The sequence below is a fragment of the Oncorhynchus gorbuscha genome, linkage group LG11, assembly GCF_021184085.1.
Source record: "Oncorhynchus gorbuscha isolate QuinsamMale2020 ecotype Even-year linkage group LG11, OgorEven_v1.0, whole genome shotgun sequence".
NCBI classification, from domain to species: Eukaryota; Metazoa; Chordata; class Actinopteri; order Salmoniformes; family Salmonidae; genus Oncorhynchus; species Oncorhynchus gorbuscha.
The window spans coordinates 62,632,581-62,645,321 of NC_060183.1; the positions used below are offsets into that span (position 1 = coordinate 62,632,581).

General features: G+C 40.5%; 1 long non-coding RNA gene across 1 annotated transcript; it reads left to right on the top strand.

The window, feature by feature from the left end:
* Positions 1 to 9,446: 9,446 nt before the first annotated feature.
* Positions 9,447 to 10,863, top strand: LOC124047998. Its single transcript, XR_006841156.1, has 3 exons — positions 9,447 to 9,726; positions 9,872 to 10,020; positions 10,211 to 10,863. It is a non-coding gene; the product is annotated as an uncharacterized LOC124047998 (long non-coding RNA).
* Positions 10,864 to 12,741: the final 1,878 nt, after the last annotated feature.

Genomic DNA, 12,741 nt, shown 5'->3' on the forward strand with positions numbered 1-12,741 from the left:
CATTTAAAACTACTTTTGTAATTCAACTTTAGGTATTTTGTAACGTAAATAATCAATCAAATTGAAGATGGGATGATCTGTGTTCAATACAGGAGGAAAACAAACTGTAGCTAGCTTTCTGGTCACGCGCCTCTATCTAACAGTACACTTCAAGTTACCCTCGTTCAAGATGGCAGTACTTCTTCATTACACAATGGAAAAACCTCAACCAATTTCCAAAGACTGGTGACATCCAGTTGAAGCGGTAGGAACTGCAAGAGGGTCCCTTAGAAATCGGTATTCCCAATGAAAACCCATTGAAAAGAGAGTGACCTCAAAATAAAATCGGAATGGTTTGTCCTCTGGGTTTCGCCTGTTAAATAAGTTCTGTTATACTCACAGACATGATTCAAACGGTTTTAGAAACTACAGAGTGTTTTCTATCCATATCTACTAATAATACGCATATCTTATCTTCTGGGGATGAGTAGCAGCCAGTTGAATTTGGGCATGCATTTCATCCGGACGTGAAAATACTGCCCCCTGTCACCAAGAAGTTAAAGTAATGATTGACTGTCATTTCTCTTTGCTTATTTGAGCTGTTCTTGCCATATACGAACTTGGTCTTTTACCAAATAGGGCTGTCTTCTGTATACCACCCCTACCTTGTCACATTACAACTGATTGGCTCAAACACATTAAGAAGGAAAGAAATTCCACAAATTAACTTTTAACAAGGCACACCTGTTAATTGAAATGCATTCCAGGTGACTACCTCATGAAGCTGGTTGAGAGAATGCCAAGAGTGTGCAAAGCTGTCATCAAGGCAAAGGGTGGCTACTTTGAATAAACATCATTTTGATTTTTTAACTTTTTGGTTACACGATTCCAAGTGTGTTATTTCATAGTTTTGATGTCTTCACTATTATTCTACAATGTAGAAAATAGTAAAAATATAGAAAATCCCTGGAATGAGTAGGTGTGTCCAAACCTTTGACTGGTACTGTATATATTGATTCTTGAAGAATAGAACCTCATGAGCTTATTAGTTCAACTGTCAAACTCCACGGGAACCCAAAATATAAGCTTGTTTTTCTCCAGTATAGCTTCATTACATGGTTAAAACAATAATGTTGATATCATGGATGGTGAGTCCTTGCATCCATAGCTCTGTCTAACTTCTTCGGGATCGGTGTCCCTTCCACAGGATGGTTGAGCTAACATAGGCTAATGCAATTAGCGTGTGGTTGTAAGTAACAAGAACATTTTCCAGGACATAGACATATCTGATATTGGCAGAAATCTTAAATTCTTGTTAATCTAACTGCACTGTCCAATTTACAGTAGCTATTACAGTGAAATAATACCATGCTATTGTTTGAGGAGAGTGCACATTTCTGAAGATAAAAAGTTATTAATAAACAAATTATTTCATATTTTGCAGTCTTGATATAACATTTTGAACAGAAATGCAATGGTTCATTCGATCAGTCTAAAACATTGCACCTACACTGCTGTCATCTAGTAGCCAAAATGTATATTGCACTTGGGCTGGAATATCACGTTATAGCCTTTCTCTTGCATTTCAAAGATGATGGTAAAAAAAATACAAAAGAATGGTTGTTTTTTTCTTTGTATTATCTTTCACCAGATCTATTTTGTGTTATTCTCCTACATTCCTTTCACATTTCCACAAACTTCAAAGTGTTTCCTTTCAAATGGTACCAAGAATATCCTTGCTTCAGGGCCTGAGCTACAGGCAGTTAGATTTGGGTATGTCATTTCAGGCAAAAATGTATAAAAGGGGGCTGATCCTTAAGAGTTAATCTGAGAGTGGTTACATTTTCCAGGCCCATCCCTCAGCTTTTTACCTAAACAGGTCCAGGACAACCGTTTTGTTATTGTTTCATCTGTGGATTTACCCTTTAAACAGCTGCATATTATCAAGATATCAAAGTGTTACCAACAAAAAGGTAAACGATCGGCCTATAGCAAATGCAGCATATGGCATTCATTTTTCACATGTAAATAGCACTTTTTAGTAGTACTCAAAGCATGCCAATCCACGAGAGCAGCATTTATTTTTCAACTCGAATCAATGAGCCCAATCAGTCCATGACATCAAAATCATAAACAACAGAGTAGGGCTGGCTAATAAGTCCTTAGTTTTGGTGTCATGCTCAGGTAGAACAATTTGGGTAATCTATACTTCCATATTTCCAAGACCTATTCTTGAAGATCATGGGGTATAAACATTTATTGGAATGACTCAAATTCTGATAGACTTTTAATGTAAAGATATAATTCAATCGTATTATTATATGTAATAGAAAGCGATGGGTTAGAAGAAGCCTACATAACCAACCCAGAAAATAAAATGTTATGACCAGCTATGTAAACTTTAACATTGATTTATCCTGCAATAGATGTTGTTCAATTGGTAACATAAGTTTTTGTCTTCTTCTAATGCCTCTTAAGAGAAAGTAATCTAAAAGTAACAGAATGTAATCAGATTACGTTACTGAGTTTGGATAATCCCAAAGTTACTTTATTGATTACAATGTTGGACAGGTAACTAGTAACTGTAATGGATTACATTTAGAAAGTAACCTACCCAACCCTGGTCTGCAAAATGTATAGTTTTGAGATCATTTGTATTTTTCAATTCCCAGATCTCAGAACTGTTTTGTGATGTCTTCCTCTTTCTTGACTCAATAAGTATATCACCTTATATACAATTATTTTTTATTGACAAACCAGAAATCCTACTGGCAAAAACTGGTTGAATCAATGTTGTTTCCATGTCATTTGAACTAAAACGTTTAATGTGATGAAGTTGAATCAATGTGGGAAAATTCTTGAATTTGGGAATATTGTATTTTTTTATGACATGGTGACATTTGTTTTTAATTTCTTGTTAGTTGACAACTCAAGTAATTTAAATAAAAACTGGACGTTGAACTGACGTCTGTGCCCAGTGGGTTTTGTTATTGGATTGCAGATGGAACCGTATGGCACCAAGGTAAAAGGAGTATGCGCAGATTGAACTTTCTGATTATTATTATTTTTTAATTGGAAACTTTTTCACAAATCTGACATGCTGTATCTCACATATAAAGAACCACATAAAGAGCAACTCTATATAAATAACTCATTTTTTACCAAAATGTCAGAGAGAACCTTATAGTGCCTAGGTCACAGTATGCTGAAGCCCTTCCCGTCAAGAGGCAGACGTCAGTAGATTTTCATCACCTGAGAGGGAGGGTTGTTTACAGGAACTAGTATTCTCCTAATGGCTGATTCATTTGCATTTAATATAAAATCATAATAAAACATATGCCATTAGGCAGACACATTTATCCAAAGCAACTCACTGTCGTGCGTGAATACATTTGAACATAGAGTACAAGAAGAGCAGGCTTCTTACAGATGATTTGCAGAGGGAAGGGTGGAGAGAGATAGTAAAGTGGTGGAGAGAGATAGTAAAGTGGTGGAGAGAGATAGTAAAGTGGTGGAGAGAGATAGTAAAGTGGTGGAGAGAGATAGTAAAGTGGTGGAGAGAGATAGTAAAGTGGTGGAGAGAGATAGTAAAGTGGTGGAGAGAGATAGTAAAGTGGTGGAGAGAGATAGTAAAGTGGTGGAGAGAGATAGTAAAGTGGTGGAGAGAGATAGTAAAGTGGTGGAGAGAGAGAGTAAAGTGGTGGAGAGAGAGAGTAAAGTGGTGGAGAGAGATAGTAAAGTGGTGGAGAGAGATAGTAAAGTGGTGGAGAGAGAGAGTAAAGTGGTGGAGAGAGAGAGTAAAGTGGTGGAGAGAGATAGTAAAGTGGTGGAGAGAGATAGTAAAGTGGTGGAGAGAGATAGTAAAGTGGTGGAGAGAGAGAGTAAAGTGGTGGAGAGAGATAGTAAAGTGGTGGAGAGAGAGAGTAAAGTGGTGGAGAGAGATAGTAAAGTGGTGGAGAGAGATAGTAAAGTGGTGGAGAGAGATAGTAAAGTGGTGGAGAGAGATAGTAAAGTGGTGGAGAGAGATAGTAAAGTGGTGGAGAGAGATAGTAAAGTGGTGGAGAGAGATAGTAAAGTGGTGGAGAGAGATAGTAAAGTGGTGGAGAGAGATAGTAAAGTGGTGGAGAGAGAGATAGTAAAGTGGTGGAGAGAGAGAGTAAAGTGGTGGAGAGAGATAGTAAAGTGGTGGAGAGAGAGAGTAAAGTGGTGGAGAGAGAGACTAAAGTGGTGGAGAGAGAGACTAAAGTGGTGGAGAGAGATAGTAAAGTGGTGGAGAGAGATAGTAAAGTGGTGGAGAGAGATAGTAAAGTGGTGGAGAGATAGTAAAGTGGTGGAGAGAGATAGTAAAGTGGTGGAGAGAGATAGTAAAGTGGTGGAGAGAGATAGTAAAGTGGTGGAGAGAGATAGTAAAGTGGTGGAGAGAGAGAGAGTTAAGTCGTGACATGTTTTTGAGTCAATCAGATCACAGATCATGTCACGACAAGTGTTTACAGTAGTTCTCAAGCTGATAGTAGGGCAGGAAGGTCCTGAATCGAATTATCTTCAACCGAATTCCCGAGGTGCCCAGGGAGATACAGCCACTTCGTTCTATCCGTAGTTCAAATCAAATCAAATCAAATTTATTTATATAGCCCTTCGTACATCAGCTGATATCTCAAAGTGCTGTACAGAAACCCAGCCTAAAACCCCAAACAGCAAACAATGCAGGTGTAAAAGCACGGTGGCTAGGAAAAACTCCTTAGAAAGGCCAAAACCTAGGAAGAAACCTAGAGAGGAACCGGGCTATGTGGGGTGGCCAGTCCTCTTCTGGCTGTGCCGGGTAGAGATTATAACAGAACATGACCAAGATGTTCAAATGTTCATAAATGACCAGCATGGTCAAATAATAATAAGGCAGAACAGTTGAAACTGGAGCAGCAGCACAGTCAGATGGACTGGGGACAGCAAGGAGCCATCATGTCAGGTAGTCCTGGGGCACGGTCCTAGGGCTCAGGTCCTCCGAGAGAGAGAAAGAAAGAGAGAATTAGAGAGAGCATATGTGGGGTGGCCAGTCCTCTTCTGGCTGTGCCAGGTGGAGATTATAACAGAACGTGGCCAAGATGTTCAAATGTTCATAAATGACCAGCATGGTTGAATAATAGTAAGGCAGAACAGTTGAAACTGGAGCAGGAGCATGGCCAGGTGGACTGGGGACAGCAAGGAGTCCTCATGTCAGGTAGTCCTGGGACATGGTCCTAGGGCCCAGGCCAGTTGAAACTGGAGCAGCAGCATGGCCAGGTGGACTGGGGACAGCAAGGAGTCATCATGTCAGGTAGTCCTGGGGCATGGTTCTAGGGCTCAGGTCCTCCGAGAGAGAGAAAGAAAGAGAGAAGGAGAGAATTAGAGAACGCACACTTAGATTTACACAGGACACCGAATAGGACAGGAGAAGTACTCCAGATAAACAAACTGACCCTAGCCCCCCGACACATAAACTACTGCAGCATAAATACTGGAGGCTGAGACAGGAGGGGTCAGGAGACACTGTGGCCCCATCCGAGTTCCCATGACTCACTGAATTTGGTACATTTAACGCACTCACACACAGTCTCTGTTTCAGCCAGTGTCTCACGGCCTGTATTTCTAAAATAGACTCAAGCGTTGCAACACAAGGTGACTATCTTCATGCGTCGACACACCAAACCAGTTCTGCAAGTACTGTCACTTTGAATAACAACAAACAAAGGCACAGTGTATTGTGACATGCTGTACCAAGGATATCAACCACACAGTAATGGCTCTTTTCTTATAATAACAGAGAGAGATTTTACATGAATGCCATAGGCCTACTAATATTTGCTTAGTGTGTAATGGGTACTATTGTAATAGATCTACTGCTGGACATACTGTATCATTTGTAGTATATCTTGTAAATTCATCCGGTGTATATACATATTGATTGAATTTGGATTACTGTTACAGTTCTATTTGGGTTGTTAATTGGATTAGTCCTGACACATATTTTTTTGTGTACTTGTCTGACATTTTACTGACATTTAGGAGCTAGTAACATAAGCATTTCACTGCACCTGCTATAACATCTGCTAAACTGTGTATGCAACCAATAAACTTTGATTTGATTTGAATATTGTACTTCATGACAAACTGGCAGCTGTTCAAATAAGGAAGTCACTGTGACTGTGGTCTGCTTCAGGTAATGGGAGTTATTATTGTTTGACCTTTTCCTATATATGGCAGTCCAGGTGTGAGTGTAAGTGTGTGTGTATTTCTCTTCCCATTTCTCAACAAACCTATGGTGTCTAAAATTGTACAGGGGGACAAATGTTGGACAGTTTGTGCAAGTGCATGTATTTGTGACAAGAGATACTTCATGTGAACAAATGTGCTGAAATATAAGGAATTCGTCTCACAGTGGATGATGACTTGTTTAAATGACAGTCAACATTCATATTTGTTTCATATTGTTTCAAAATTTCAGACAGTAATTTGACAATCTGCTTAAAACAGAGCCCACTGGGAACACACTGGTTGAATCAACCTTGTTTCTAGAACCAACGTGGAATAGACGTTGAATTGACTTTGGGTGTTGGGTACGCTCTAACCCTCCATGAGCCCTCTGCTCCAATCGTCATCAGTAGGACAAATGCGCTGCAGTTTCCAATATTACGCATCTATCAGATAACAAGCATACTTTCTAGGAACAGCAAGTATTCTTAGTGATGCTTGGGGCCAATACTAATGTATCATCCTCTCATTCAGACGGTCAATGCTTTTATTGGCTGAGACGTGTACACAGCCCCTCCCACCTTCTTTCTGATCTATGATCTTCAGCTGTGATCCAAACAAAAACCAAACACAACTATTTCTCTTTTCATTCTAGTAGCGGTTGGGCCAGCTGGGGGCCAGGACGTCCAACAGGGTGTAGAGGGTCACCAGGAGGAGGTAGGTGGAGACTGAGATGACCACGGGGAACAGAGGGCTCTGAGGCTCAGTCTGGTAGTACTTCAGGAGGTAGTTCCACACTGGCTGAAGGACGGACGGCTCTGGCTGAAGGACGACTACAATTGGTGGTTCTCTATAAAGTCTAATAATCACAGATGATTTATTTATAACTGGGTTGGTTGCAGCAGAGTCCACAAGAATAGCAAAGATCATTACAGCTCTAACGTATTTTTGTTTTCTGCAAAAAGCAAATCATTTGAAGCCGTCGTGGGTTCGACCCCCAACTTGGGTTGGGGGTCGATCTTAGCCTCTTATCTACATCGGGGGCGCCACCTCCTCCTTCCCCCCTACACCCCCCCCCTCTCTCTGGGTTTTAAAGCAGGTGGTCTGTGAAGACCCCTCTTTCTCTGGCCAGAGGATCGCTGCCAGGACTCAGGCCCTGAGTCACAGCAGCTCTTATTTCTGACCCAGATCTTAGAGAGCTGCCTCCCACCGATCAGAAGTAACTTGAATTTGACTTTGTCAAAAGAGCGGTGTGTTTTCATTACTGGCATTGAGGAGCAACAATACACTGTTGTCAAAAAGCAAGACTGTGGTGCAGTTTCTGTTTAATGCAGACACTGTAGTATGAGCACAATACGTTGAAAAGACATCTTGTTTTGGTTGAAAATACATCTTTTTTTATTGAAAAGATGACCAAAAGACGTATTTCAACCAATTTTGCTCACTGGGTGATAATCTGTCAAATTGATCACTTTGGTTAAACCTGTTGATAATTTGATTAAAAACAACATTTTTAAAGATGTTTTTTAAATGTATATTTCTCTCTTTCTCTTCTTGACTTGTTATGAGGGCTAACAGTAATACATAATAGAAAGCTGTCAGAAGTGACATGTAGTTCAAAGGCTCTACTTATTAATGTTAAATTACACTTGGCAACAAAAATACAATGTTGAATTTTTGTATGGTTCAGCTTGCATCATACTGCTGAGAATAAGGTCTGATTGTTGGAAGTGAAAAGAGGCAAGTGGTCTGTCTACCACAGAGATGGTTTCTATGGTGGAGCTCAAGTAATCCCTTTCTAACTCAAACAAGGCTTTATATAAATGTTATCATATTATCTAAATTAACCTAATAATGGGCAATAAATTCTGCTTCAGTTTCTATGATAATTGCATATAAACACTGTGTTTATTTGCAATGGCATCACTAGATTTTGTGCTGTCTGGCACCACTAGATTTTGTGCTGTCTGGCACCACTAGATTTTGTGCTGTCTGGCACCACTAGATTTTGTGCTGTCTGGCACCACTAGATTTTGTGCTGTCTGGCACCACTAGATTTTGTGCTGTCTGGCACCACTAGAGGGCAGACAAGTACCACTGGAAGAAAGACGGCTCTGCTCTGAACCGTAGATAGTTATTTCTGAAGAGATTTCATTTTGTGGACACACAACCCTTTTCTGAGGGCTGCAATTGAAAATCTCCCTTTTTTCAAATGTTTTTATGAATACCTGAAACTGGGTGATGTGAAGCTCCATTAATCCCTGTTTTTAGAGGAAGTTGAAGTGTAGAGCAGCACATTGTAGGATTTTAATGTATCTCAATGAGAACGTATGTTACCGTTTATTACTGTTGTCTGGTCCATAGCTGGTCCACATACATTTTAGGGAACAAAAATGTAACAACAAGATAAACTCATGACACAACAACAAAGTAATCTAATTCTCCAATTTACAGATTTTCATTTCAACTTTGAAGGGGACTCAGTGGTCTCTATGCAATGCGAGAGTAATTCAATTATTAATTCATTTCATTTGGACTTCTTATGCTTTTCCCCTCTCACCCCCTCCATGGGGACATAACATGTCTCTCCTGCGTAGTATTTTTTAATTTAGCTTGGCCAACTCTGAAGGGAGCAGTTTCATCACCCTAACTAACGGAAATACATTTTAGCTGTGGAAGAGGAGGGCGGATAAAGGGTTGAAGACACAGCTGAGATCCACCCTCCCTCAGGTGAGGTCTGTAGGGGCATGAAGGCTAAACAAAGAACAAGCCTGCATTGCTGAAGCACCCGAGGCTTAGTCTCCCTACTGGTGCTATGCAGGGAGGGAGCTGGAAACCTGGTCACAATGTGGACATGGTGGACGGATAAAAGACACCTTTTACAGTTTTTCTCAATTGCTAAAACACTAAAACCCATTGGCTGAACAAAGTTCTCAGTTGCCTGGACTCATTTAGCTAATTATGCAGTCTGTTGTCAATACCTTAAACCATTTCACATGGTAAAACACAATATGCAGATCTCAAACTCTAAACACATTCTCATTCTCAAAACACATTCTGCACTCTAATGCGCATGTCATCCATACTGGTAAACACAAGTGGCAACAATCAAATACAAATAGAGAACACATGTCATTGATTGAAATCAACCAATCAAAATTGATTTAACCTGGTTCAAATGATGCGACTCAACCAATATATGCCAGTTCAGAGAGCAAACAGGTTGTTGAAGGAGGGAAGGAGAAAGTATGAGAATGGATAGAAGAAACAATGTGAGAGGACGAGGACGAGGACGTATGCAAGGTGGGTGACGATGAGGAGGAGGGCAAGAAAGAGGAAGAGGAGGAAGAAGAGGAAGACAAAGAGTGGAAATATCTGATGAAATTTGAGCAACAGTTATAGACCATGTTCTTGTCCATGGACTGACAATGAGGGAACTTAGAGTGCAGGACTTAGAGTGCAACCCAATTTGAGCTGATTATCCATGTCCACCATAGTAAGGACATTCAGAGAAGAGAACAGGTACAGTATACTACTGTATTTTTGTAACTGCAAATTTACTGTACTACACTATATGCAGCTGTTTCAATAGATATTTGTAAAGTTAATCACTGTATGTATTGTACTGTATGAATATGTTATGCAACTACACAACTACTTTTTGTAGAATTGCAAGGCTGCCACATGCAGATGGAAGGACAGCTATATTCACTCGGGAGCAAGAGGCCGTTATAGTTGGCATGGTCCTTCAAGATAATGCAATACGACTCAGAGAAATCCAGGAACGAGTGATACAAGACAACTCAGTATGTCCAAGTAAGTGTACATTCAGAAACATTTACTGTAATCCAGATTGTCTACAGTACTAACACATACTATGTGAATGACATTACTCTTCAGTACATACAATGTATGTGAATCAGAAGCTTAATTGTACTCTACAGTATAGCACTGTCTCTGTACGGCTTACAAAATCCTACATACAGTATATTGTATTTCTACACAGACAATATTTGACATGGAATCCTTGGACAGACCCCATGAGTTCATCTTTGTCGATGAAGCAGGCTTCAATCTAACAAAGAGGAGAAGGAGAGGCCGAAACATGATTGGACAGCGGGCCATTGTTGAAGTCCCTGGTCAACGAGGTGGCAATGTCACAATCTGTGCTGCTATCAGCAACCATGGTGTTCTACATCACCATGTTACACTCGGGCCATATAACACCCAGCACCTTCTAAGATTTATTGCCAATCTAAGATCTATTTTATTTGAGCAGCAGGTTCAATAGCAGCAGGGTCAAGAGCTAAATGAGAATCCCATTCCCACCTATGTGATAGTGTGGGACAATGTCAGTTTCCACCGAGCTGCTCAGGTAAGGGAATGGTTTAACATCAATGGGCAGTTTATGAACTTGTACCTCCCTCCATACACTCCTTTCCTGAATCCGATTGAGTAGTTTTTCTCCTCTTAGAGATGGAAAGTGTATGATCGACAACCCTACAGCAGAGTAAATCTGCTGCAAGCCACGGATTTAGCCTGTGGTGATATACAGTGGGGCAAAAAAGTATTTGGTCAGCCACCAATTGTGCAAGTTCTCCCACTTAAGAAGATGAGAGGCCTGTAATTTTCATCATCGGTACACTTAAACTATGACAGACAAAATTAGAAAAAAAATCCAGAAAATCATATTTTAGGATTTGTAATGAATTTATTTGCAAATTATGGTGGAAAAGTAAGTATTTGGTCAATAACAAAAGTTATCTCAATACTTTGTTATATATGCTTTGTTGGCAATGACAGAGGTCAAATGTCTTCACAAGGTTTTCACACACTGTTGCTGGTATTTTGGCCCATTCCTCCATGCAGATCTCCTCTAGAGCAGTGATGTTTTGGGGCTGTTGCTGGGCAACACGGACTTTCAACTCCCAAAGATTTTCTATGGGGTTGAGATCTGGAGACTGGCTAGGCCACTCCAGGACCTTGAAATGCTTCTTACGAAGCCACTCCTTCGTTGCCCGGGCGGTGTGTTTGGGATCATTGTCATGCTGAAAGACCTGGCCACGTTTCATCTTCAATGCCCTTGCTGATGGAAGGAGGTTTTCACTTAAAATCTCACGATACATGGCCCCATTCTTTCCTTTACACGGATCAGTCGTCCTGATCCCTTTGCAGAAAAACAGTCCCAAAGCATGATGTTTCCACCCCCATGCTTCACAGTAGATATGGTGTTCTTTGGATGCAACTCAGCATTCTTTGTCCTCCAAACACGACGAGTTGAGTTTTTACTAAAAAGTTATATTTTAGTTTCATCTGACCATATGACATTCTCCCATATGACCATCTTCTGGATCATCCAAATGGTCTCTAGCAAACTTCAGATGGGCCTGGACATGTACTGACTTTAGCAGGGGTACAAGTCTGGCACTGCAGGATTTGAGTCCCTGGCAGCAGTGTGTTACTGATGGTAGGCTTTGTTACTTTGGTCCCAGCTCTCTGCAGGTCATTCACTAGGTCCCCCCGTGTGGTTCTGGGATTTTTGCTCACCGTTCTTGTGATCATTTTGACCCCATGGGGTGAGATCTTGCGTGGAGCCCCAGATCGAGGGAGATGATCAGTGGTCTTGTATGTCTTCCATATCCAAATACTTGCTCCCACAGTTGATTTCTTCAAACCAAGCTGCTTACCTATTGCAGATTCAGTCTTCCCAGCCTGGTAAAGGTCTACAATTTTCTTTCTGGTGTCCTTTGACAGCTCTTTGGTCTTGGCCATAGTGGAGTTTGGAATGTGACTGTTTGAGGTTGTGGACAGGTGTCTTTTTATACTGATAACAAGTTCAAACGGGTGCCATTAATACAGGTAACAAGTGGAGGACAGAGGAGCTTCGTAAATAAGTTACAGGTCTGTGAGAGCCAGAAATCTTGCTTGTTTGTAGGTGACCAAATACTTATTTTCCACCATAATTTGCAAATAAATTCATTAAAAATCCTACAATGTGATTTTCTGGATTTTGTCTCTCTCATTTTGTCTGTCATAGTTGAAGTGTACCTATGATGAAAATTACAGGCCTCTCATCTTTTTAAGTGGGATAACTTGCACAATTGGTGGTTGACTAAATACTTGTTTGCCCCACTGTAGGTGAGGAATCATGTCAGGGCTGGATACGGCACATAAAAAGTTTCTTCCCCCGTTGCCTCAGGGACAATATTGCTTGTGATGTCGACGAAGTGCTCTGGCCTGATCCAGCCCAAAGACAAGAAGAAGCACATTGAGCACATGTTTACTCCTTTGATTTTTGTCCCTTTTAGTATTGTATACTGTAGTACAGTGCATTGTAGGCTGTATACTGTACAATGGACAAATTGTATGGCCCTGAACATTGTGCTTTCCATTTATTAACAGTACTGACTGCTCAATAGATTTTGACTGGTTGCAGGTTCATATCAACAAAGGACAAGTTTGTGAGATGCAGGGTACAGTACTGTAAAAAAATAGGGGTACAAGGAGGAAGAACAAAATTGCAAAGAGCAAAGCAGA